The sequence below is a fragment of the Melozone crissalis genome, unplaced genomic scaffold (assembly GCF_028551555.1).
Source record: "Melozone crissalis strain CALT ecotype California unplaced genomic scaffold, PUWL_Pcris_2 ptg000409l_1, whole genome shotgun sequence".
Classification (NCBI taxonomy): Eukaryota; Metazoa; Chordata; class Aves; order Passeriformes; family Passerellidae; genus Melozone; species Melozone crissalis.
In genome coordinates this window covers 92,675-114,799 of record NW_026536143.1, presented here as the reverse complement: position 1 = coordinate 114,799, position 22,125 = coordinate 92,675, and the positions used below count along the sequence as shown (strand labels likewise).

The following is a 22,125-nucleotide window of genomic DNA, read 5'->3' as shown; positions in this document are numbered from 1 at the left end:
AATACAAATAATCCCAGCATAGTTATTGAAGAACGTCCTAATAACAATGCTCCACATTTTTGTTCATTCAAAATGAGAGGACCCTTTACTCCAGTTGGTATCCTCTCAGGCCGATTCGTCATTAATGTGACGTCTACTGCTGCTGATAAGTCCAAGCCGAGGCTGCCTTCTGTGGCTGGTTGCAGACAGGGGGTGGCAGCGATGTTGCGTCGGCAGCTGGTGTTTCCGATGTCACGGCGGCTACTTGTGTCTGGGCGCGGCTCGCCTGCTGCGCGCTCCTGGGATAGTTTCCCGACCGGCGCCTACAAGCTGTAGAGTTGTGGCAACTGGATCGGCAGTTGTGACACCATATCCCGGTTGCTTGACATGTTCGTCGCGTGTGTCCCTCACTGCCGCATCTGTAGCACTTGAGGAATGGTCTCGAGCTCTGCGTGACCGCCAGTGAGCCATTTCGGAGAGGAGCAAGAGCAGCTAACACCTGACTTTGAGTAGACTCTGCTTGCTTTTGTAATCCTAACCCTAGCTCCTTTATTGCATCTACTATAAATGCCTGTGAAGCTGTTGGCATTAATGCCATTCGCTCTAATGCTTCCTCAATGGTCCAATTTGCCCCCAAAGTAGCTAACACTCTTTGTGTTGCTGGATTGCTATTTTGAAGATCACACTGCTTCAATAGCGCCCCCTTCATGTAGTCTGCGACACCAGCCCGATCTATAGCAGTAGCTGCCCTGTCTATAAAATTCCCAAATGATTCTTCTCTACCTTGTTTAATGCCCATATAAGCCGGTAACCCTCCTGGTTCTTTAACCATATCTATTGCAGCACGCACTAACCGCATAGACTCTCTAAGCTTATCTGCTCCCGATATCATCTGTGCCTCTGTACGCAAAAATGCCCCTAAGCCCATAAGCTCAGCTACTGTCACTCCATGTAATGGATCTCCTTGAGCTCGCTGTACAGCAACTGACTCATTTACCAAAGCGTGCCAATGTGCATTAAACAGTAACTGCTGATGCTGAGTAAATATCAACCGAACTATTCCTCTTAAATCATTTGGGCATGAAATCTGAGTATTAAAAAGATAATCTAACATTTGCCTAACAGGTTCACTTTTTACTCCAAACTGACTAACTGTAGAACGTAACTGAGCTAGCAGCTTCCAGTCTAAGGGCTCATAGGCTGCTATATTATGCGTAAGGTTCCCCTGTGCATCATATTGTAGTGTATATGTAACCGGACATGCAAGACTAGAGACTACTTCCATCGCCTCGCCATCCCCCATTTGCATTACTTCTTTTGCCACAGCAGCCCAAGCTTCCCTTCTCTGCTTAGCCATCTCCCCCCATAGGTCACTGTGTGCCCCCGGGATAGGATCTGACTCTTTAAGGGTGCTATGCTGCTGGCATTTCGGTACCGAGACCGAGGTTTCCGGCGGGGGATTCAGCCCCCCCGCCGGAGCTGACTCATACTGGGGAAGCGGCGGAGGCAAAGCCGGTGAAACCGGAGCTGGCTCGCGCGGGGGAAGCGGCCCCCCCCCTACCGAAGTCGAGGGTGAAACCGGAGCCGGCTCACGCGGGGGAAGCGGCCCCCCCCCCCCCACCGAAGCCGAGGGTGAAGCCGGAGCTGGCTCGCGCGGGGGAAGCGGCCCCCCCCCCACCGAAGCCGACTCTCGCGGGGGAAGTGGCGGAGGCAAAGCTGGAGACGGAGGTGAAGCTGGCTTGCTCCCACCCCCACCATCCAACCTGCCTGAAGCTGGCGGCGGAGGCGAGCTCTTACCTCCACCATCCAGCCTGCCCTCCTCCCCCAACAGTAAAGGTGCAGACGGTTCCACACTATTTATAGGAAAATCCTGCACACCACTCTGCTGGGGACTCTTAGGCATAAGTATCTGAGTTACAGAAGGTGCCAGGGGATCATCCTCACGACCATACCCTATATTCTTCTTATAAGCTTCTGTTGCCCTTTCTGCTGCCTTTCTCTCAGAAACCTGCTGAAGCAACGTATTATACACCACCCGCCATAACTTGCCAAATTTCTTTGCTGACTTATCATCATCTAACACTGCATCCCACAGGATATCCCCAAACTTTTTCCACTCTGCTATCTCATGAACTGTATGTGGGTTAGCAAAAATCCCTTTAGAATGACCATAAGCTAATAACCCTGGTAACTCCTTTTTTAAATCTACCCCTTTTACTCCTCGCTTTTCTAAATATGAGGAGAATAGGTCGTATGTCGCTTGCCTATCCATACCTATATATCAGCGCGCGCTGTTGCAGCTCTTCCAGGCTCCTGCGACATGTAGAGACTTGAGATACCATTGTAATCCTCAAGGGTGCTATTAAAATCCGGCACCGTCCCGGCTGCAAGGACTCTCACCCAACTTCCTCGACCGTGGCGAATTTATAATCCAAAAGAGCGAACGTTCAGAATGCTGCCTTTGCCCGCATTCTCCACCATTTGTCGGAGGAAGGAGACCCAGACACCAATTGGTTCATCCAAGTCCGATTTATTGATCGAATACGGCGGGTTAAATATGGTTCTTAATAAGCTTCATACATATTGCAAAAGTTGAGCTCAGGATTGGTTAGTTACATATCAGCAACTACACCTACTTCTACATTCTTATGCTTATTCTTCTGTTACATTCTGCAGATATTCAGGACTAATCTCACCTCCCTTTCCTCATGTTGCAGCAAGGCCATCCGGCATTCTTGCCTGTCAGCAGTCACTGAATCGGAGACTGCTGACCTCCCTTTCAAGCTTAACCAGCGGCATTAAGTCAGTATGGCCTTTCTCAGCTAACCAACTCTTAATAAAATCCTCCACAGAACTCAGGTAAACCAGTTTTGTGCCTCTCTGTCTCTTGGAATAGACTTAACACTGAATGATAGGAAACATTCAGGTATGGGTGAAGGGAAAAATAAGAATATTGATGCCTGCAAAAAGAGACTTGGAAGTGGCAGAGACATTATAAACAGGGTTTTAATACGATGTGAATTACAAGCACTTGATACAGAGGGGATGATATATTGATTTTCCTCATTCTGAACTATGCCTGTCACTAAGATCAATGGAAGTCACAAACCTATATCAAGGAAATTATAATATGTGGAATTATTTATAGAATGGCTGCTCCAGGTACACATCAATTGCAGCATCATAATGGCCCGACTTATGACTGAGGACAAAGCCATCTATTACATATTGTAAATGAGAAAGTGTGCATTGCTATCATTGCTTCATTTTCCACATTTTTCATAAGTGAAAGGAAGAACTAATAGAAGCATTCTTGTACAGCCTTTTTTTATAAAGAAGCAACAAACATTGTAGAGTTTATCACTAAACGACAACAATTCCACTTACAAACTAAGTCATTAAAAGAACAGCTACAGGCAGTATTTTCCAAAACAGAGTTATGCAATGTACACCAAGGCAAATACGCTGAAACTTTGGGAATCACTTCTGGATTGCTCAAAATTCTGGGCACCCTGAAGAAGCTGAAAAGCAGCAGCACACAGGAGGGCAGCATCTCCAAGCTGCTGGTGGCAAGGAAGCATGAACCTGTAAACGCATGCTTCCCTTTTCCACTGCAAAAGCTCTGTCACCACTGGCAGACAAAGAAAAAGTCTAATGGCTACACAGGCAGGCACCTTTATAATTTTCATATCTCAAAATTATGGCATTTCCAATAAAGTCTGCTTTTGAATCACCATTTACTTCTACAGTTCACTTAGTTTCACAGCAGTCTCTACCTCCCACTGTTAACTCTTAAAAGAAGCCTTTCAAAGGTCAACCCAAACTGTTAGGATTCTAGATGGTAAAACTGAATTTTTCATGTCTACTTGTTCTTCTGAAAGGCTTAAAAGCAATTTGTGGCAATCAGCACAAAGGGATTTGATTGACAAACTTTAACAAAGTGATCTAGAGAAGATTCATTGGGAAAAAAACTGCTAAAATTGCAAATTAAATGGCAAATAGTTTTTCTCTGTCTGCCCTTGAAGGAAAATAGGTTCTCTTCTTAGACGTGAAAATTTTGAATTCGGGAGGGAAAAAGAGGAATTTGGCTGGGTTTTTTTTGTATTTTATTTTTAAACCTCTAGTATTGTGTTAGACTGATAGCAACCAGCATAGTTAGAAGATTTATTTCTTTACTATCCTGATGGTGCAAATTATTTTGTATGCTACTGCCACTACTGCAAAGCCTTTGCTTTAGTCCTCAGACAATCCTATTACCCAAGTCAAAGTAACTCATTTTTCACCTACTTTAATTCAGTTCTGAAATTCATATACAGGGCAAGAGCAGGATAAAGCTTTTGTCTGTTTGAAAGTACAGCATAACTGATAGATTTTACATTTTTGTAATGGTGCTTCAACCTCATATACCCATTTGCTTGTTTAATTTTTAAGTATTATTCTGATTTTTTTGCCTTTACAACATTCTTCTGTGACTTCAAATTACTGTTGCCTGCAAATATAACTAATGTGTTAATCTTCTCAACTTTCAAATCACTCACATGACATAAACCCACTCAAAACCATTTATATTTTGATCTACAAAAACCTACTACATTTTTTTACTAACAAGTTCAGGTTTTTTAAAATTATATTTATGTCTGTGAAAATTTTCCAATCTCCTACTCTACTCAAAGCTATTCTAACATTATGGCGATTTTATGTAATTAAATTATTTTCCTGTCTGGTAACTTACTGTAGTTTACATACTTTTGTATTTATTGGAGACATACCAGAAAAAAAAAAAAAGCATTTGAAATGCCAACAAACAAAATTTAACACAGAAAACTCAGAATTCATTAATGATAAAATATGTAGTTATGAAAGACTGCACAAAACTCATTCACTCACTGAATCACTACAGAGACTGAGGGATTTATGCAAGGTGCAATACATCCAAAACAATACAGCTCAGTTCAACACACCACATCTCACTGCATTAGTAGCACTTGTAAACTAAACCTACAGCTAAGCCATCTCAGCTCATTTACTCTTTATAAAATTACCTTTTCTCTTCAGAGCAGCTATCTTTGCCAAAGGACAAAGGGTTTATGTGGGCAAACCTACAGTATTAATCTACACATTAAGCACCTATTCTGGCAATAATAAATATGAAGGTCCAGAATTACCCATTACAGACCGTAAACATGCTTGTTTACTTATTAGGATCTTTATAAAGCCACCATACAAACAATTTGTGTTTAAGAAAAGTCCAAGATATGATTCAGTTACTTCTTTGCAGGCTGACCAAAATATTTTCTATTAGTTTTGCAGTGACCTTTGTTATATGTTATTCTAGTGTCGGGGATACACATTTTAAAACTCCTCTTGACAATGTGATTAGAACTGTTACTATATGATTAAAACTATATGATTAAGCTCATTAAAACCAATGATGAAAGTTTCTTTAGATAATCTAGCATGTGGATTAATTTTATGATTGACATTTGTTTGCTCAAGAAGGTTTTTTTATTCATCAAAGACTCAGGTAATGAAAAATCTTTACATCTTTTAATTACACATTCCTGATAATATCAGCCTCAATTTCTGCATAGTTGCAATTTAGAATAAAACATGTTTTAATTCACTTCTTCTAAAGCGCAGTAAAGATTTCATCAGGTATTAGTGGCAAACACCACCAGTCCAAACCTACTTGGATGTTTCTTTTCAATAACGTGACTAGTAAGAATTGCCATGCGTAACAAATTTTTCTTTTGCTTTCTCAGTGTTTGTGTAGATGTCGAACAAAATATTTAATGACTGCGCAAATGGTTTTTAAAATACCCTCAAAATTGAAAGATAACTTTTTTTAAAAGCAACTGCTGCTCAGACTACTGCTCATATTCTACACTCGGTGAGCTGACCCTTGCAAGATTTCACATATCTGTCTCACAAACTGTTAATGACAGATAAAACACACCGCTGCAAAGAGCCTGCCCTGAGGTGACCCAGCAGCAGTCAGGCTGCTGCTCAGGCAGGCCTGGGCTCTGCTGGGCACTCAGAACCAGCCTCAGACCCTGTGCAGGCAGGCCTGGGCTCTGCTGGGCACTCAGAACCAGCCTCAGACCCTGTGCAGGCAGGCCTGGGCTCTGCTGGGCACTCAGAACCAGCCTGGGCTCTGCTGGGCACTCAGAACCAGCCTCAGACCCTGTGCAGGCAGGCCTGGGCTCTGCTGGGCACTCAGAACCAGCCTCAGATCCTGTGCAGGCAGGCCTGGGCTCTGCTGGGCACTCAGAACCAGCCTGGGCTCTGCTGGGCCCTCAGAACCAGCCTCAGACCCTGTGTGCCCGTGGCCCTGGGCTCTGCTGGGCACTCAGCACCAGTCTGGGCTCTGCTGGGCACTCAGAACCAGCCTCAGACCCTGTGTGCCCGTGGCCCTGGGCACTCAGAACCAGCCTGGGCTCTGCTGGGCACTCAGCACCAGCCTGGGCTCTGCTGGGCCCTCAGAACCAGCCTCAGACCCTGTGTGCCCGTGGCCCTGGGCTCTGCTGGGCACTCAGCACCAGCCTGGGCTCTGCTGGGCACTCAGAACCAGCCTCAGACCCTGTGTGCCCGTGGCCCTGGGCACTCAGAACCAGCCTGGGCTCTGCTGGGCACTCAGCACCAGCCTGGGCTCTGCTGGGCCCTCAGAACCAGCCTCAGACCCTGTGTGCCCGTGGCCCTGGGCTCTGCTGGGCACTCAGCACCAGTCTGGGCTCTGCTGGGCACTCAGAACCAGCCTCAGACCCTGTGTGCCCGTGGCCCTGGGCACTCAGAACCAGCCTGGGCTCTGCTGGGCACTCAGCACCAGCCTGGGCTCTGCTGGGCCCTCAGAACCAGCCTCAGACCCTGTGTGCCCGTGGCCCTGGGCTCTGCTGGGCACTCAGCACCAGCCTGGGCTCTGCTGGGCACTCAGAACCAGCCTCAGACCCTGTGCAGGCAGGCCTGGGCTCTGCTGGGCCCTCAGAACCAGCCTCAGACCCTGTGTGCCCGTGGCCCTGGGCTCTGCTGGGCACTCAGAACCAGCCTCAGGCTCTGCTGGGCACTCAGAACCAGCCTCAGACCCTGTGTGCCCGTGGCCCTGGGCTCTGCTGGGCACTCAGAACCTGCCTCAGGCTCTGCTGGGCCCTCAGAACCAGCCTCAGGCCCTGTTCGCTGGCAGCCCTGGCCTGGCTCAGAGTTCCATGGAGCCCCACGTACCTCCTCATGCAATCCAGCGCCCGGATGAAGAAGTCTTTGTGCAGCTGGTGCCTGTCCCTCAGGATGGAGCACTGCTCCAGCGTCACTGACATGGATGTCCTGTCTTTGGCACTCTTGCAGCAGGTGAAGCGCACTCCGTTCAGCTTGCGGCAAATCTGAAACACGGGCAGGCCCCACAGGTCAGCCCTTCCTTCCTACCAGGCTGCGCAGCCCTACAGCTCTGCAAGCCCAGCGAGGGCTTCCAGACAGCTACAGCACTTCTCAAGAAGAAAACACCTTCTGGAAGTTAGTACCAGTACACTGAATTCCTGAATTTGACATGGGACTTTCATAACTATAAAAGAAACAGTTCCTTCACTGTTTCCTCACTGAATGCAGCAGCTGCCCTGTTCAATGAAAGCTAAATTGTCTGAATATCTGATGAATGAAGATATGGTGAGTCTTAACTCACAAACATGAATGTAGCAGACTAACTTCTTGTGAAGGTATGGAGTCAGACACATCTAACTTACATAGTTTTTATTTTCAACAGGTGAACTGTTCAATGTATGGCTCACAATTAATAAAGTTTAACAAATTGCTGCCATGGATTGTCTACTTTCACTTATACTTTGAAAAAGTTATAACACATAAAGGAAACATGACATTTTGGAGGATGATTCTTCCTCTTAGGAATCAATCTGTGGTTGTATCATTCCATTAGTTTATACTATGGTTTCAAATGATATTTTACTAGAAAAAGAAAAATTGAAGGAGAGCTTCTGTGCCCAAATCTACCATTTCCCAGATATAACCTGTCCTGAGAAAAGGTAATACTTTGCTTACACCTATCCCTGGGGAATCACAGGTGTAATGGTACAAAACCTCAAAATGTTTGTGAGAATGCAGCAAGGCAATAAACTACAGCAGGAATCACAAAAAGAAACTTCCCGCATTGGCTATCATGGGAGAGCTCGCAGGATGAACTGGAACATGAACTGAAACATGACCAGTGTCAGTCCAGCAAATAAGTGTTTCTTCATCTAATGCTAATTGCATTCTTAGAAATTCTATTAAACAATAAATACTATTAAATTCTATAAAAATCAAAAAATACTTAGAGCCTTTAAGTTCTTTGTGATACCATGGTGAGGACAATCTCAAAAGTTTAATTTAGGGAACCAATTAAGGGAATCTTACTTAGAATCCAAAGAGGTACAGGATAGTGAAGGAGAACCTATGAGTGTTTCTTCCATCATATAATTGAAAATTTTAAAAGTTAAATCTGTTTAAAAATTTGAACAGTTGCACTGGGATTTAAAACAAGTACTATATGATAATCTGCTTAAATAATTATGTGAAAGAACTGTTTCATTGAAGAGATTAATTCTCTTTGCACTAGTATCTTTGGAAGCCCCCGATTCATTGGGGCTATTCGATGTGAATGAGTCCTAAAAAAATTTTAAAATATTAAAAAATCATTTATAAAATAAAGTAAAAAAATCCCAGGTAATTATTCTGGATGAGTGATGGGCTCATATGTGGAATCTTGTACTTCCACTGCAATAAAAAAGTGATATTGCACAGCTACTGCACTGACAAAGTTTTCTTCTTACATCTTTTTCAATAAATAAATGGAATATAGAATAACAGTGTGTAGATCACTAGGACCAGAAATACACATTTCAGAAAGTTAAAGTAAGGGAACCAAGCAATCATGTCCCACATCATACCTCAAGGACACTAAAAAATTATTTTGAGTAATTTTATATTATCAAAGAATGGATATCAAACAAATCACTCAAATTCTAGCAGGTTCTACCAGTTTAAAAAGTGAGAAAAAGAAATTGTCTGCAAAAAACTATTACAGCACATCTGCCTTCTTTAACCAGTGAGTTTTCCAGTCATTTCCTTAAAATCCATTGCAGTTACAAAGTCAGCAAGCTTATGAAAATGAGTTTATGGTTAGTTCATCAATTTCTTTGAAACAAGAGAGCTCACCGTTGCAGCCAGCCACATGATTTCTACATTCTTTCTCTTTTTGGCCTGGATATTTTGATGAAGACTTTCTAGCAATCCCTTTAAATCATTTTGTTCTTGAAAATGTGGTAAACCTGGGAAAAAAGGACGAAAAAAGTTGCTCATTTTGATAAGGTTGGTCATATGATTGTCCCGACTAAAGAATGCTCATGGTAAAGAACAGGTCTATTATTTACAGCCTTGTTTTGGAACACAGGATAGAAATTACCAGCTAAATATTTAAGGAATAAGCAAACCTTATGTCTTTTGAGTATTGCCTTGTCCTCCCTAAGATCTTCACGTGGAAATTTGAAGTATCTTCAACCTTTATCTTATAAATGGATGGTGAAAAACAAAACCAAATCTCTGCTGTAGTTCTGTTCATCAGCTATTACAGACATTCAAAAGAAATCAGAAAAATAAAAAAAAAACTGAGTGTATTACAACCTGCTTTGATGGGATGATTATTTTTTAAAATTAAAGTAAAAAATTAGGGTTTTGTTTTCAAATTGAAACATCTAGTTTTTGTTTTAAAATATGCCTTAGATTTTTCTATAATGTAAGATAAGGGTTAAACAGCACTTAGTATCCCCTCTAAAAAGTAACAAAGTATATTTCTCCTGAAATTAAGTGGGGCTTTATTTTGAAGTAGAAAATAATTTCAAGTTTGCTTAAAATCCAAAAATTTACCTGCTTGTTCTGGGTATGGAATTTAAGTTGAAGTTTAATTTATCCTACATCTCCAGCAAAAATTCAAGAGTAGGCAATTTAATTTCCCCCTCTGTTTCATATGTATATAGAGGAGGGATTTTTCTAATGTTGCATTTATCCTTGCTAGTTCTGAAAATCAATAAAAACATGCAGAATCTGTTTTTTGAAATTATTTCTTCTCATGGTGGCAAAGTAAAAAGAATTTAAATCATAGTTATCACCAAATAAAGGGGCCAGAATCAAGTGGAACAAAGTGAAACTAAATTGATCAATGGATTTCTTCAAGCAGAGAAAGTAAATTATCCATCCAGTGAGGGGAAAAAACCCCACAACCCAAGCCCCAAACCCAAGCCCAAAAACTTATACTCAATTGGAAGAAAAAAAATGAGGGAAGTATTAATGAAGGTCAATATCCATTCTCCTAACGTGATCCAAGTTGGAATGATCCCTCTCATCAACAGGCTTTTACCTTTTACATCTAATAAATTCTGTAGTTTCCCTTATCCATGATTCATAGGAAGAAGTACTTTAAATCTATTCAAAAAGAACTAAGTTGCTCCAGTCATACTGTGCTGTCTAAAAAAACTCACAAACAAACAAGAAAAAAAGAAAAAGGGAGGAAAACCTACATCCAGAATCTGTTTTGCAATAATTTTAATGTGGATTGTTTTACCTCTGTATCACAAGCTCTGATTGTACATTAGATAATGTAGAGCACATAAAACCACATCACACTCTGCTAGACTATTACACTTATGGGTGCATCTGTTTCTTTAAAACAGAGAGCACAAAATGGCAAAGATGCTTTGAGATGATGCAAATGTATCACTAAACATTCTATTGCTCCCAGTAGCTTTCCTTTGGGTCACAGCAGAAAACGTGACATCTCAGAGGGATGACTTCAGCACAGGTACAGCAAGAGTCTCCTAATTCACAGTACTGCCAAAGGGGTTGCACCTTGACTGGAAATGATCAATGGCCTAAACTCCTTGGGTCCCCCACAGTACCAAACCACCAAATCAGGCTGATAAGGGGGAGAAGCCTGGAAATACCAAACAGCCTTTTTGTTTTCAGGTACTTACGTACTACTAAACAACTATCTTACGTTTTTGGACCCTTACTGTCTTAGTATTTCTATAAAAGCAGTACCATTTTGAGCTATATTTGGTCAGCATTTTTGGTAGGAACCTTGCTGGAAACATGCTCTTATTTTCAGTTTCTGCTAAAAGAATTTAAGAGGTTAACAAATGGGTAAATGACGAAGTGTATGTTCATCCTAAAGACAGAAAGTCAGTGGATGCTTAGTTACAAGCAAGACTATTATTGCCAAGGAGAAATACAGACACAAGAGGAAAACTAACAGCGAAGGTGGCAATACCTTTCAGGGAGTGGGAAATTGAATTCTTTGAAAGGGAATATATGAATGAGGCAGCAGGCCAGGGAGGCTGCCAAGGGTGGATCCAACAGCCTGGCAAATAGGGCTGCAAATGCTCAAATTCTGTTGGGCTTTTTGAGCACTGTTTGGAACTGACAGCTTTGGGAACACAGTCCTGCATTGATTTTGTAGCACAGATTTGGCATTATAGGAAATTATCTGGATAGGTGGGACAAAACCATCAAAAAGCCATCAATATTGAATGCCTCTCACGTGGCCCCAGCACCAGGGTTGCTGCCAGCCTTGTATGGAGGTTTGTCTTCCAGACGAGGGGGAACAGGAGTGGGATTAAGTCCTGCCACAAATGAACAAGTTTGAGAGCTTCCCTTTTTTCCCAGGGGGCTGGTTTAAAAGGCACATTTCTCCAAGGCAAAAGACTGACTCTGTATACTGGCAGGGAGCTACTGGGAAGGGCAGTGGAACCAAAAGATGCTTTATGTTCCACAAAAAATTGTATAAAGAAGAGACTGAGTTCTTAAAGGTAAAGAAAAAAAGCAAGAAAGTTATAATAACCAGAAAATACACGATGAACTAGACACAATTAGTTCTCAAAAGCCTTCACAGTCTGAAAGAAGTCCAGGAACTGTGTGGCTCACTAATAATCCTTCAGGAAGGCAGTACAAGTTTAAATTGTGTTAATGAAAAGTAGCCAATACTGTCTGCATGCAAATTTTTGCTTTTATAAAATAAAATCCATTTATGAGGTAGCAGATCTACCTTAGTCCTAACCTGCATGAGGTTAGTTTTTCGAGGATGTTTTCTTAGCAAGATTCCCCTCAATTAATCACCCAACTTATTGTATGAGTTTCTCTGTAGACATCCTGGAAATAAATACTAGGTCTGTGGGGGGATGGATGGGCATCCTGCCCATCATTTAGGAAGGGCTTTTGTTTCTGTCAAAATGATTAACAAATTAAAATCATCCTGATATAAGAGATAAACATGTATACATACGCATGTGATGTATTAAAGTTTTACATAGCATTTAAACATCAGGCAGTTAAATCTCCCACATTTGGGACTATAGTTTGGGCATTAAAACTAACAGGATTCGATTGATGCAGATGTTTTCTTCAGTCCTTGCTTCTGGCAATCAGAGTAACAGCATAGTAATGCTTATGTTTATAATACAGAAGTTCTATAGAAGTGGAATACAGGGCCTATTCCAATGAAACCTTGTCGTTCATATAATGATGATGTGGCTCATTGCTTGTATTTGATCTGCAGATTTCTCCATGGTTCACCAAACCTCAACATATTTTCAGAATAAGAACAGAGGGTATGACTGAAGCTGATGAAATTTCCCACCAAGTATTTATGTAAAAATACAGTAGGTACAGACTGTCCTCTACATGAAATATTAACAAACTTATTATTTTAATAACTTAAAATAGCTGTTCAGTTCATCATTCCTCTGTTTCATTTTCTCTGTAGTTTCTGCTGTGGCACAAGGCCTGAAATCACTCCTGAGACCAGCAGGGTCATGTACAGGTACAAAATGTTTAAATTTATGGAACAAGTTATGGGATTCTGCTAATATTACTGTCTTATAACCTTCTACCTACTCAAAGCTTTTCAAACCGATTTGGACATTGCATTATTTTGTACTCACAATCAGGAGGCATTTTTTCTGTAAATAACTTGTAATATTCTTTGAGAAGCTCTAAGTTTTCCTGGTTAATGTTTTCCTGCAAAGTGGTATCTCCAAACCTATGAAAATACACAATAAATTATGAAAAAAACCCAAAACCCACAAACAACAACAAAAGATAAATTATCCTTCATAGTTATTTCTTTGCATAAAGAAATAACTTTGGTGCTAAATGCATTAGATTTTGTCAAACATGCAGTAGTTAAGTTCTTGTATGCTTTGGAATTAATTTTTGGAAATGAGATCATCGCTGATGCATACTTCTTCCAAAACTTTATTAACAAAGCAATCTATTTACAAACATGCAATAAGGCACTTATTCTTTTCCCCTCACAAATCGTGAATAAATGGAAAGGCACTTTGGGGGAATTCCAATTCCAAAAATTGGGTACCACAGGCAGAGAACACCAACTCTCCATCTCTTAGTGCTGCTACTGCTTAAGCATACCAATTTCTGTAAGAGCTGGATAATATGGAAGTGACACAAGATGGAAGAGAAGCTTATCTACAAAATAACTGTAGCTATAAAAACAAATATCTTTCTCTCTAAGACCAAGATTTCTACAACAGCCACATTTCACATGCCAAGAAACTAAATCTCACGGTACTACAGGAGATATGATTGTAAAGACACGAATGTCCCCATGACAATTAGGGCCAAAGTTTTGAAATTCATCTTCAGAATAGATTTGAAAAGGGAATGGAGGAGTACAGGAAGAGAGGCATGGGCAGATAAGTGAGAAACTCAGAGAGAAGGGGACACAGATCAGAAGATACCAAATATGCTGCTAAATTGGGAACAAGGGAAGCAAATATTTCAACAGGCCACAGGGAGAAGATGTAACTACTTCCTTAGTAGCCATTGCTGCACTGTCACATGAGAACATTTCTTTTAAATCGGAAACATTCTCAAGTGTATTCTATCAAAAAACAAATTAAAAGATTTTTTTTCTAATACAGTAACATTTCCTAGAAATTTGCCACGAAAGTGTTTTTATATTCTCAGGTTCTTTATCCCACAAACCCCTCCATGTTTTTAGCCATAAATCGTGTGTGGTGTTTTCAGTCTCAAAAAGAAATGTACAACTTTAGGAGTTAAGCAGCATTTTGAATTAAGACAAAAGCAGACTGTAACTGCATGCATTAAAGCTGCTTCTGCATTGAACTTATTTTCTTGGCAGATATTAGTACATATCCATATTTATAAATATGCAGTTATTTTGTTTTCTCCTATGGCTTTCTTTGCACACAATGTAAAATGACCACTGGGAACAACACTTCCTGCCACTTCACTTGCAAGCCAGGCATCTTTTCATACCAACTCCTCTACAAGCCCCCAGGTAATCAGGCTATTTCTAAATGTTGTCAAATTTTTCCTCAGACTATTCATAACTCAGTCCTTCCTGCCTATCTCACTCGTGTAAGCTCCCACCAGCCTGCTTCTTGCTTACCACATCATGTCTTACCTCTTATTTTTTGAGTGTCCCACTCAGAACTGTCATGACTGATTTTGTTGGTTTTGCACATTATGAGTTTGGCCACGTCACTCCTCTCAGCACTTTTCTCTTTATGTCATCAGAATAACCTATTTTCATTTTCAAGAAGTTTCCAAGTTCTCTAACCAGCTATCCAGCTCTTTCACAGTAAAATGCCAGATTTTACTGTCTTTAGATTCAGTCTATGTCTCCCATTTCAACTTTCTGCCTAAATTTTCTCACATACCACCACTCAACTTGGAGAAGTGTCCCATAAACATTCACAAAGCTACCTGATGACATTCTTTAGTAGACTTCTTTAAAAGACTGGGTTTACTTGGCTGTCTACAGTGAACAGGAGATAAAATCCTGTGGTGTTTAACTTCTTGCCTATTACCCAGGTTAAGGATTTTCACTGTCTCCCTCCATTACTCCAGCTACAGCTTTGCTATAAGCTTTTGGCTTAGAGCAAATGCAACCTCAAGATAAGCATTAGGTATTTTGGACGCTCTGTTAATAAAAGCAGCTAAAAGAAAAGAAGTTTTAACAAAGTAGCTGTCTGTATTGACATCTTGACTTCTACTTTGCTGTTTTAGCCCTGCACAAATGTGGTAATTTAACATGACTGACAGATACCCTTCTCTTGGAAGAGAAAATTAATACGTTGGTGAATCCATGACTATTATTATACTAATTAATTAGTTTCCAGCAATCTGTTGCAGAGGAGTACTAATTTCTCTAGCTTATCACTTGTTTGGTCTCTTCAAACCCATCTTCAAGATGTAAGAATTTTGAATTTTCAAACTTGTGTGAGAATTTCAGAGTACTGCATACAACCAAAATTCTGCATCTGAAATAGAAATCCATTTTGCACCTGTATCCAAGAGAAACATGGCACCAACTCTGTGAAACGGAGCCCTGCTTATGATCTTATCTTCATCTGGACTTTTTCACTGTTCTACATTGCTTCATAGCTTGTGTTTATTTCCTTTAATACCTTTGAAAATACACACTGAGTCAATGTGAGATTGTCTAAGAGCAAATAACAAAGAAGATTTGTTTCTAATCCTGAGAGATAGCCTGTACCAGCATGGAGTACTTGGACAGAAAATGCAACGTGACTTTTCCTTACCTCTCTGCCAGTGTTTGCTGCTCATTGATTCCAACATTAAAGAGCACTGGATACATGCGAAGCAGCTTTCCCTCTTTAATCTCTTGTGGCAGCAGCTCAAACATCTTTGCTGGGAGCTGGACCTCTATAATGTAATGTTCACTAGGAACAATGAAAACAAGAGTGAGGATGGGGTTCTTGAATGTCAGGAAAAGTTTCTTCAGCCAGAGAATGGTTGAGCAGGTTGAACTGGCTCCCCTGGGAAGTGTCACAGCACCAAGCCTCACAGAGTTCAAGAAGCATCTGAACTCTCAGGCACGGGGTGTGATTCTTGGGAAGCCCTGTGCAAGGCCAGGAGTTGCACTTGATGATGCATATGGGTCCCTTCTAACTCAAAATATTCTGTGATTCTGTAAAGAATGTTCCAAAAGCGCCTCTAATAAAAGAATGGCCTCTAATAAAAGCATGTGAGCTCCTGAACAGAATTTCACCTCCCCTGGGTGGCTGGTGTCTACCACCCACACCAGATGATCAGTGCACTGCTAGACAGTGCCACACACTTTGGATTGATTTGTTTGTGCACACAGAATGTCAGGTTTAAGCACTTTCCTAGAAAAAACAATTACAAGTAAATATGCTGACTCTTCAAGATAAGAATTTGTAGTTTGATTTTTCTGTCTTGCATTTCTACAGTCTTTCACTCTCATTTATTGAGCCATACCATATAACAACCAAAATAAAAATGGAGGGTTTCTAAAAAAATTATTAGAAAATAACTAGATTTTCACCTTTTCATCTTTTCTTTTTACGGTTCACTTCCAATGCTGTTTGATAGGAGCAGTCTTATCACAGCTCTAAGAGGAATGGCACTCCTCCACATAAACCTTGTAGATTTTATTTTTAAAATTTTTTTAATTTTAATTATTCCCAATGTATTGCCTATCATATTCCAGCCTTCCTGTTATTTATTCAATCCCTTCTCAGAAAGCCCATATGATGAGAGTGAATCATCCAGATTAATTAAGTAAATCAGTGGTGAAAGCCCCCTTCAGAGGAAACATATATTTTCTAAAAGTTCCTGCTTTTAGCTGAATTTAATTTACAGTCATCTTAAGAGCAATGATACTATTAAGGAAGTGATTTTTGCAAAATAAAACTATTTGGAGCTTCAGACTAGAATAATAATAAAGATGAAAAATCCATTCCAATCTTGTTAACCCTCAAATAGCCAAAATAAACGGAGTATTGCAGTTTATGTCCTGACATTCAGCAGTACTCACGTGAGATTCATAAAGGATAAGTGATTTTGTGCAAGGATTTCTGAGACTGCCTATGTCCTGTGTGATTTTCAGCAGCTAAAAAAGGCTTCCATTTTTAAAAGTGACTACTAAGTTTTTAATACTAAGTGGCATCGGAGTTTTTTGGTTTCCATCTTAAAAACAATCAAGGCCTAACTCTTGGAACTGCAGTTTCATTTCTCATGCTGAAATACAAATTCAGGACATTCAAAAGCAAAGTTTCTCAGTTAGAGACCACATTTGTAAACAATGGCCTTGTCACTTGTCCAGGGTTCAGTATCCATGTGTGAATAATGCACCAGCAGCTCTGCACAACACAGACGCTGCTCAGATTAATCTGTATTAGTAACTGGAACTTCAGCTTTTTATCAGGAGAGTAACCCAGAGCCTACTGGCTTTTAGAATCCCTACTAACTCACCTTCTAAAAAGTAAAACAGTGCACTTTCAATAAAACAGAACTCAGCAACAAGAAAACCATTAGACGGGTTTCATGGGCTACAGATTAAAACTGCAGCTCAGTTTCCTGGGCTCCAAGAAACAAAGTTCTTACCGCCTTCCACTTATAATAGGCAAAAAATCTTCTGACTTGGCTTCAATTACTCTAAACATTACTTTCTGCAAATCTGAAATGCCCACAGCCATGTCTTCGAGCATCCCTGCTTCTTCACCTACATGAAAAGATTAAAGAGACTATTAACAGAGTTGGCAGATCAGTCACTGTATAGGTCAGGGCAAAGCAATATATTTTCCAGTCTGTGCATCTAAAAATCACAGTTCTAAATCCACATTACAGTAACCTACATAAAACCAGACTCATTTCTTGAACTGCTGACAATTCTGTGCCCTAAATGGTAACCATGAGTATTAAGCAATTCTGAAAATCAGCCTGCTCTATATAGACATAAAATAACCTCAGAAAAGCCATTTTTGTCTATTCTGAAAGTTTTCAAAAGGCTTTCCTGCTGATGGAGGACAAAGGTTTTGAGAATAAAAACAAGCATCATGTAAAATGGAGAAGACAGCTATCTCCAAATGAGCAACTGCATAATAAAGCTGCACAAATGCTAAATTCCTCTACTTTAGTCAAAATCTCTGATTCAGGGAATGATTCCAATAGATCTAGTTCAAAGTTTGAAACATAAGGCAATTTCTCCCTCCAAATTTCCTTTTTAATGCATATCAAATAATGGCATGTGTAACAAACTATGAAACTGTTTTCAGGCTATCTTCACATTATCAGCACTGGGGATCAGGGCCGAGGCTGATAAAAGCAGTAAGTGTTTAAATCTTCCGTTTGCATTAGTTTTATAAACCTGCTATTTTGGGTCAGGTCTGCATGGAACAATAAGCAGGCCGTGTTCTCTGAGGAACTCAGAATGAAACAGATTAATAACTTTTGCTGCAGAATTAACAACACAGTGTCAATGACTTCAGCTGTGCTATTATGTGCAAGTCTACTGTCTTGTAAGGACAAGATTTGATTCAGCAAGCCAAATAAGAGGCTTGCTGAGGTTAAAATAAGAACTTCCTGGGTAACTTCTGGGCAGGGAACATAAGGAACTTTGTCCAAGAGCAATACTTACTGTATGTGCTAAGGAGTCCTTCATACTGCACCAGCAATCCAACAGTGTGAAGCTGTTGTAAAAATCCTTGATCATGTAAACCTGTGTGCAATTTGATTGCAAAACCACAGACCAATCCAGCGAGTTGTAAAGATAATTAAAACATGTGCAAGAGTGTTACAAGACAAACAGATACAAGACATTTCAACTGTTACAAGACAAACAGTTAAAATGAGGCTTGCCATCATTATACACAACAGAGGTAGCACCTACATATTTGAGAAATCAGCATAGGTATTTCTGTTTAGTGACTAAGTACATGATTTCATAATAATGTATTTTGATGGATTTTTTGGGGGTGTATAAAGTAGTGAAATATTCTGTTAAGGTATATTAGATAAGCTTAATTTGTTTTGTATCATTGTGTGTTATTTACACTGACATAAATAAGACCAGAACCTCACTTGTCAGGCTTCAAACATGCAAGACTGTGAATTAAACATGTGAATTCTGATGGATTTGAAAGTGGTTCAACATCTAATGTAACTGAATCTCCTAGGCAGCTGCCAACTTAAGAGAGAAATTAAGTGAAATGTTTAGAAAAAAATCTATCTGAAAAAAACATGATATACAGGAGAAGACATAAAGAGCTTCAGTTATTTGCCAAGAAAAGACAGTTCTAAGGAAAGACATGCTAATAGTATTTAAACACTTAAAACACTGCCACAAACTGAAAACAAATTATCTTCTCCCTATTTCCAAGGTGACCAGGAGAAAAAAATCTCCCTGGCTTGGATGCTGCCTAGCCAGTACCATGGATTTCTACTTCCTATTTAATTTCTTACCACATTATAAATTATTTAGGTGAATATAATGGAAAATAAATGAAAAAGCTGTATCAAATTGTAAGGGAAAAAAAAAAAAAACAATGAGAAAGAAACCCACAAACACTGGCATGAAGAGTATGCTTATAATTAGAGCAAGAGAAGGAAGTGAGCGACACAAGACAACCTACTGCTTGGCTGAAGACGATGTCTCTCCTCAGGGTCAGCATCAGGCACTGGGGCAAGCCACAGGCAAGTTCCTGGAGCAGGACAAAGGCCATGGACTGCTTGGCCCTGGTCACCACCTCTGCCATGCAGGCCTTCAGCGTGACCACCTGCGGGTACAGCTGCTCGTACCAGTCACCTACAACACGACAGGTCATCTGCTCCAGACTGGAAAACTCGCAGTGAAAAACCCTTCTTCACTAGGAAGGATGGCAGGAGCAGCTGTGCACATCACCCTTCCCTTTAAAACAACCCCTGCAGCTCTCCCCAGACCACTGTGGGACCACAAATGCCACTGGAGAACATACTTATAAGCAGGATTCCATCTTACCACTGGGAATGGGGTTAAATCCCTGGCCTGAATCCAACTGCACTCTGAAACAATGGCCTTTTCCAACAGTCCCAGCATCCCTGTAAAACTGGTATTCAAGTGTCACAAACAGAGTACACAGGGAAACACATAAAACCTCATTTAGCACACAGAGATTAATACAGTGGCGATGGAGTCTCCTTTCAGGACTCAGAACTGGCTATGTAAGAAATGAAATAGCATCAAAAATGCAAAACCAGAGAGAATAACCAAATATTTAAGAAAAGGTGGGTGCTGGAGGGTAAAACACAATAACAAATAGGTATCTGGAAGGGTATCACCTACTTAATCTACAGGCTGGAAATATAAAAAGCTTCAGACCATATTCCTTTTTTTTTAGATTCTATGTTGTTCTCTTTAAACATTTAGACATTTTGAACTCATTTTAGCTATTTCTATCAGAGAGATGCAGAGTATTTTGAAACATGTTTTTCTCTATGAAAATACACGCTAGGCATATTAAAAAAAACACTCATGAAATGATTGAAAAATGTGATTCCTTAATACATTACAAATGAAACAGTGATAACTAGGAATGGAGGAGAATTGGAACACCTTACACAAACTTGCCCAATAATCCCAGCTACTCCTGAATTTTATATGATTTAATAAAATCAGACCTGCCTTGTAGTTGCATATGGCTTTGCCTACCCCTAAGTTGAGCAAATAATAAAAACAAATAAATAAATCCCCCTCCTTCAGAATCTACATCTCAGTTTGATTGTACAGTTTGAAATGAGGGAAATCAACACTCTAGAAGAATCTATATAAAAGTTGGGAATGCAACTGACAATGCAACAGTCTATAATTGGCTCATATTTTCTGTAGGTCAGTGTAATTAAGAATCAATGATAATTAAAATCTGTTGTAATTAGGTGCAAGACAGCAGCGTGTTGTTTCAGGTAACATTCTGAGTCAGGCCAGTAAAACCTCATTAGAACTGAGGAAGTTCTTGAGGCAGAAGACAGCTGCCTGTTGCCAGTCAATTTGGCTGAGCTCCAGAAAAACACACAAATTAATAAAACTGCAGCCAAGAAGACTGCAGAGAGCTTTGAAAGCTGGGAGAAATTAGAGAAAGCAAGGAGCAGGAAAGGGGAACAAGGACAGAGCATGCACAGAGAATCGGATGAGCTCTTTGTTAACTTTGTGGTCAGACAACATGAGTTTTACCACAGTCATACATATTTAACCATGAGTAAGTAACACAGACTGAGGAAGCATTCCCTGGAAAAAAGCAGTTCTGAAGCGAGTGTCATCCTGACAAAACAGACCATGAGCCACCCCCAGGCACAAGCTCCAGGTGATTTTATACATGTCATTGGCTAACAGAGTGATGACACGCTGTGTGCCAAACGCTGGTGTACACGTTTTAGAGAGGCTGCTGGAAAAATGGAGAGCTTGCAGCGCAGAGCTACCAAGATTTAATCTCCTTAAGCTGATGAAAAAGACTGAGCACCAACTTGATTTCCCCTCTTCCTGAGGAGAAAATAACAAGAACTAACTGTGGTGTTTATTCCAGGGAATAAAAGCAAAAGAACAACCAGAGGCTGCTGCAAAACACAGACGAGTTTAGAAATAAGGTAGACAAAAAAGTGTAATGTACTGGAAGCCAGTGTAGACAGATCAGGCAATCTAAAGTCTCAGTCAAATTACAATCCTTTATTAATTTAAGCAATATACATATGCCAATAAAAGCATCAGCAGCAAAGTAAGCTCAAAGTCTAAAGTCTAAGAGTTCTCTTAGAGTGACTCAGTAAATCATATTGTATACATTTTAGAATAAGATATTTTTCAGAATACCTTTGTAGAATCACTTCAGGAAAGGAATAATACAAATTATTGCTTTTAACACATTCATGGACTCACACACATTGAACCTTCGGATCTCAACTTTCTTTTAAATTAAAATCACAGCGGAAAATTGTTTGAAGAAGGGGTGAAGAATTAACTGAATGAGTGACCATCTAAAAAAAGGAGATTAGAAGCAAGAACAGAAGCGACAAGGAGACTCCGGGATGACTGGCAGGTTGCTAAAATGACATGGGCAGCCTGTCAGTTTGGAACACTTAGCATCCAGAAGAACTGTCAGAGTCTCCGGATAAAGCAAAGAAACTCAGCACAAAAATAGAGCTAGTCAGCCACGGGAAACTAAAACAAGGCATGAAAACCAAACATATTAAATTAAAAAATTAAAGGATGAAACTAAAAGGACAGTACCACCGCTATGCAGTTAGAATGAGATTAAAACAAAAGTGCATGTTCCACAAAGC

General features: G+C 40.3%; 2 long non-coding RNA genes across 2 annotated transcripts; both read right to left on the bottom strand.

Annotated features, from left to right (window-relative positions):
* Positions 1–7,293: 7,293 nt before the first annotated feature.
* On the bottom strand, positions 7,294–13,006 carry LOC128950079 (uncharacterized). The gene is made up of 3 exons (XR_008484309.1): positions 12,951–13,006; positions 9,175–9,287; positions 7,294–7,349 (listed from the first exon to the last, which is right to left on the bottom strand). It is a non-coding gene; the product is annotated as an uncharacterized LOC128950079 (long non-coding RNA).
* Positions 13,002–17,517, bottom strand: LOC128950080 (uncharacterized). The gene is made up of 3 exons (XR_008484310.1): positions 17,425–17,517; positions 15,597–15,737; positions 13,002–13,048 (listed from the first exon to the last, which is right to left on the bottom strand). It is a non-coding gene; the product is annotated as an uncharacterized LOC128950080 (long non-coding RNA).
* Positions 17,518–22,125: the final 4,608 nt, after the last annotated feature.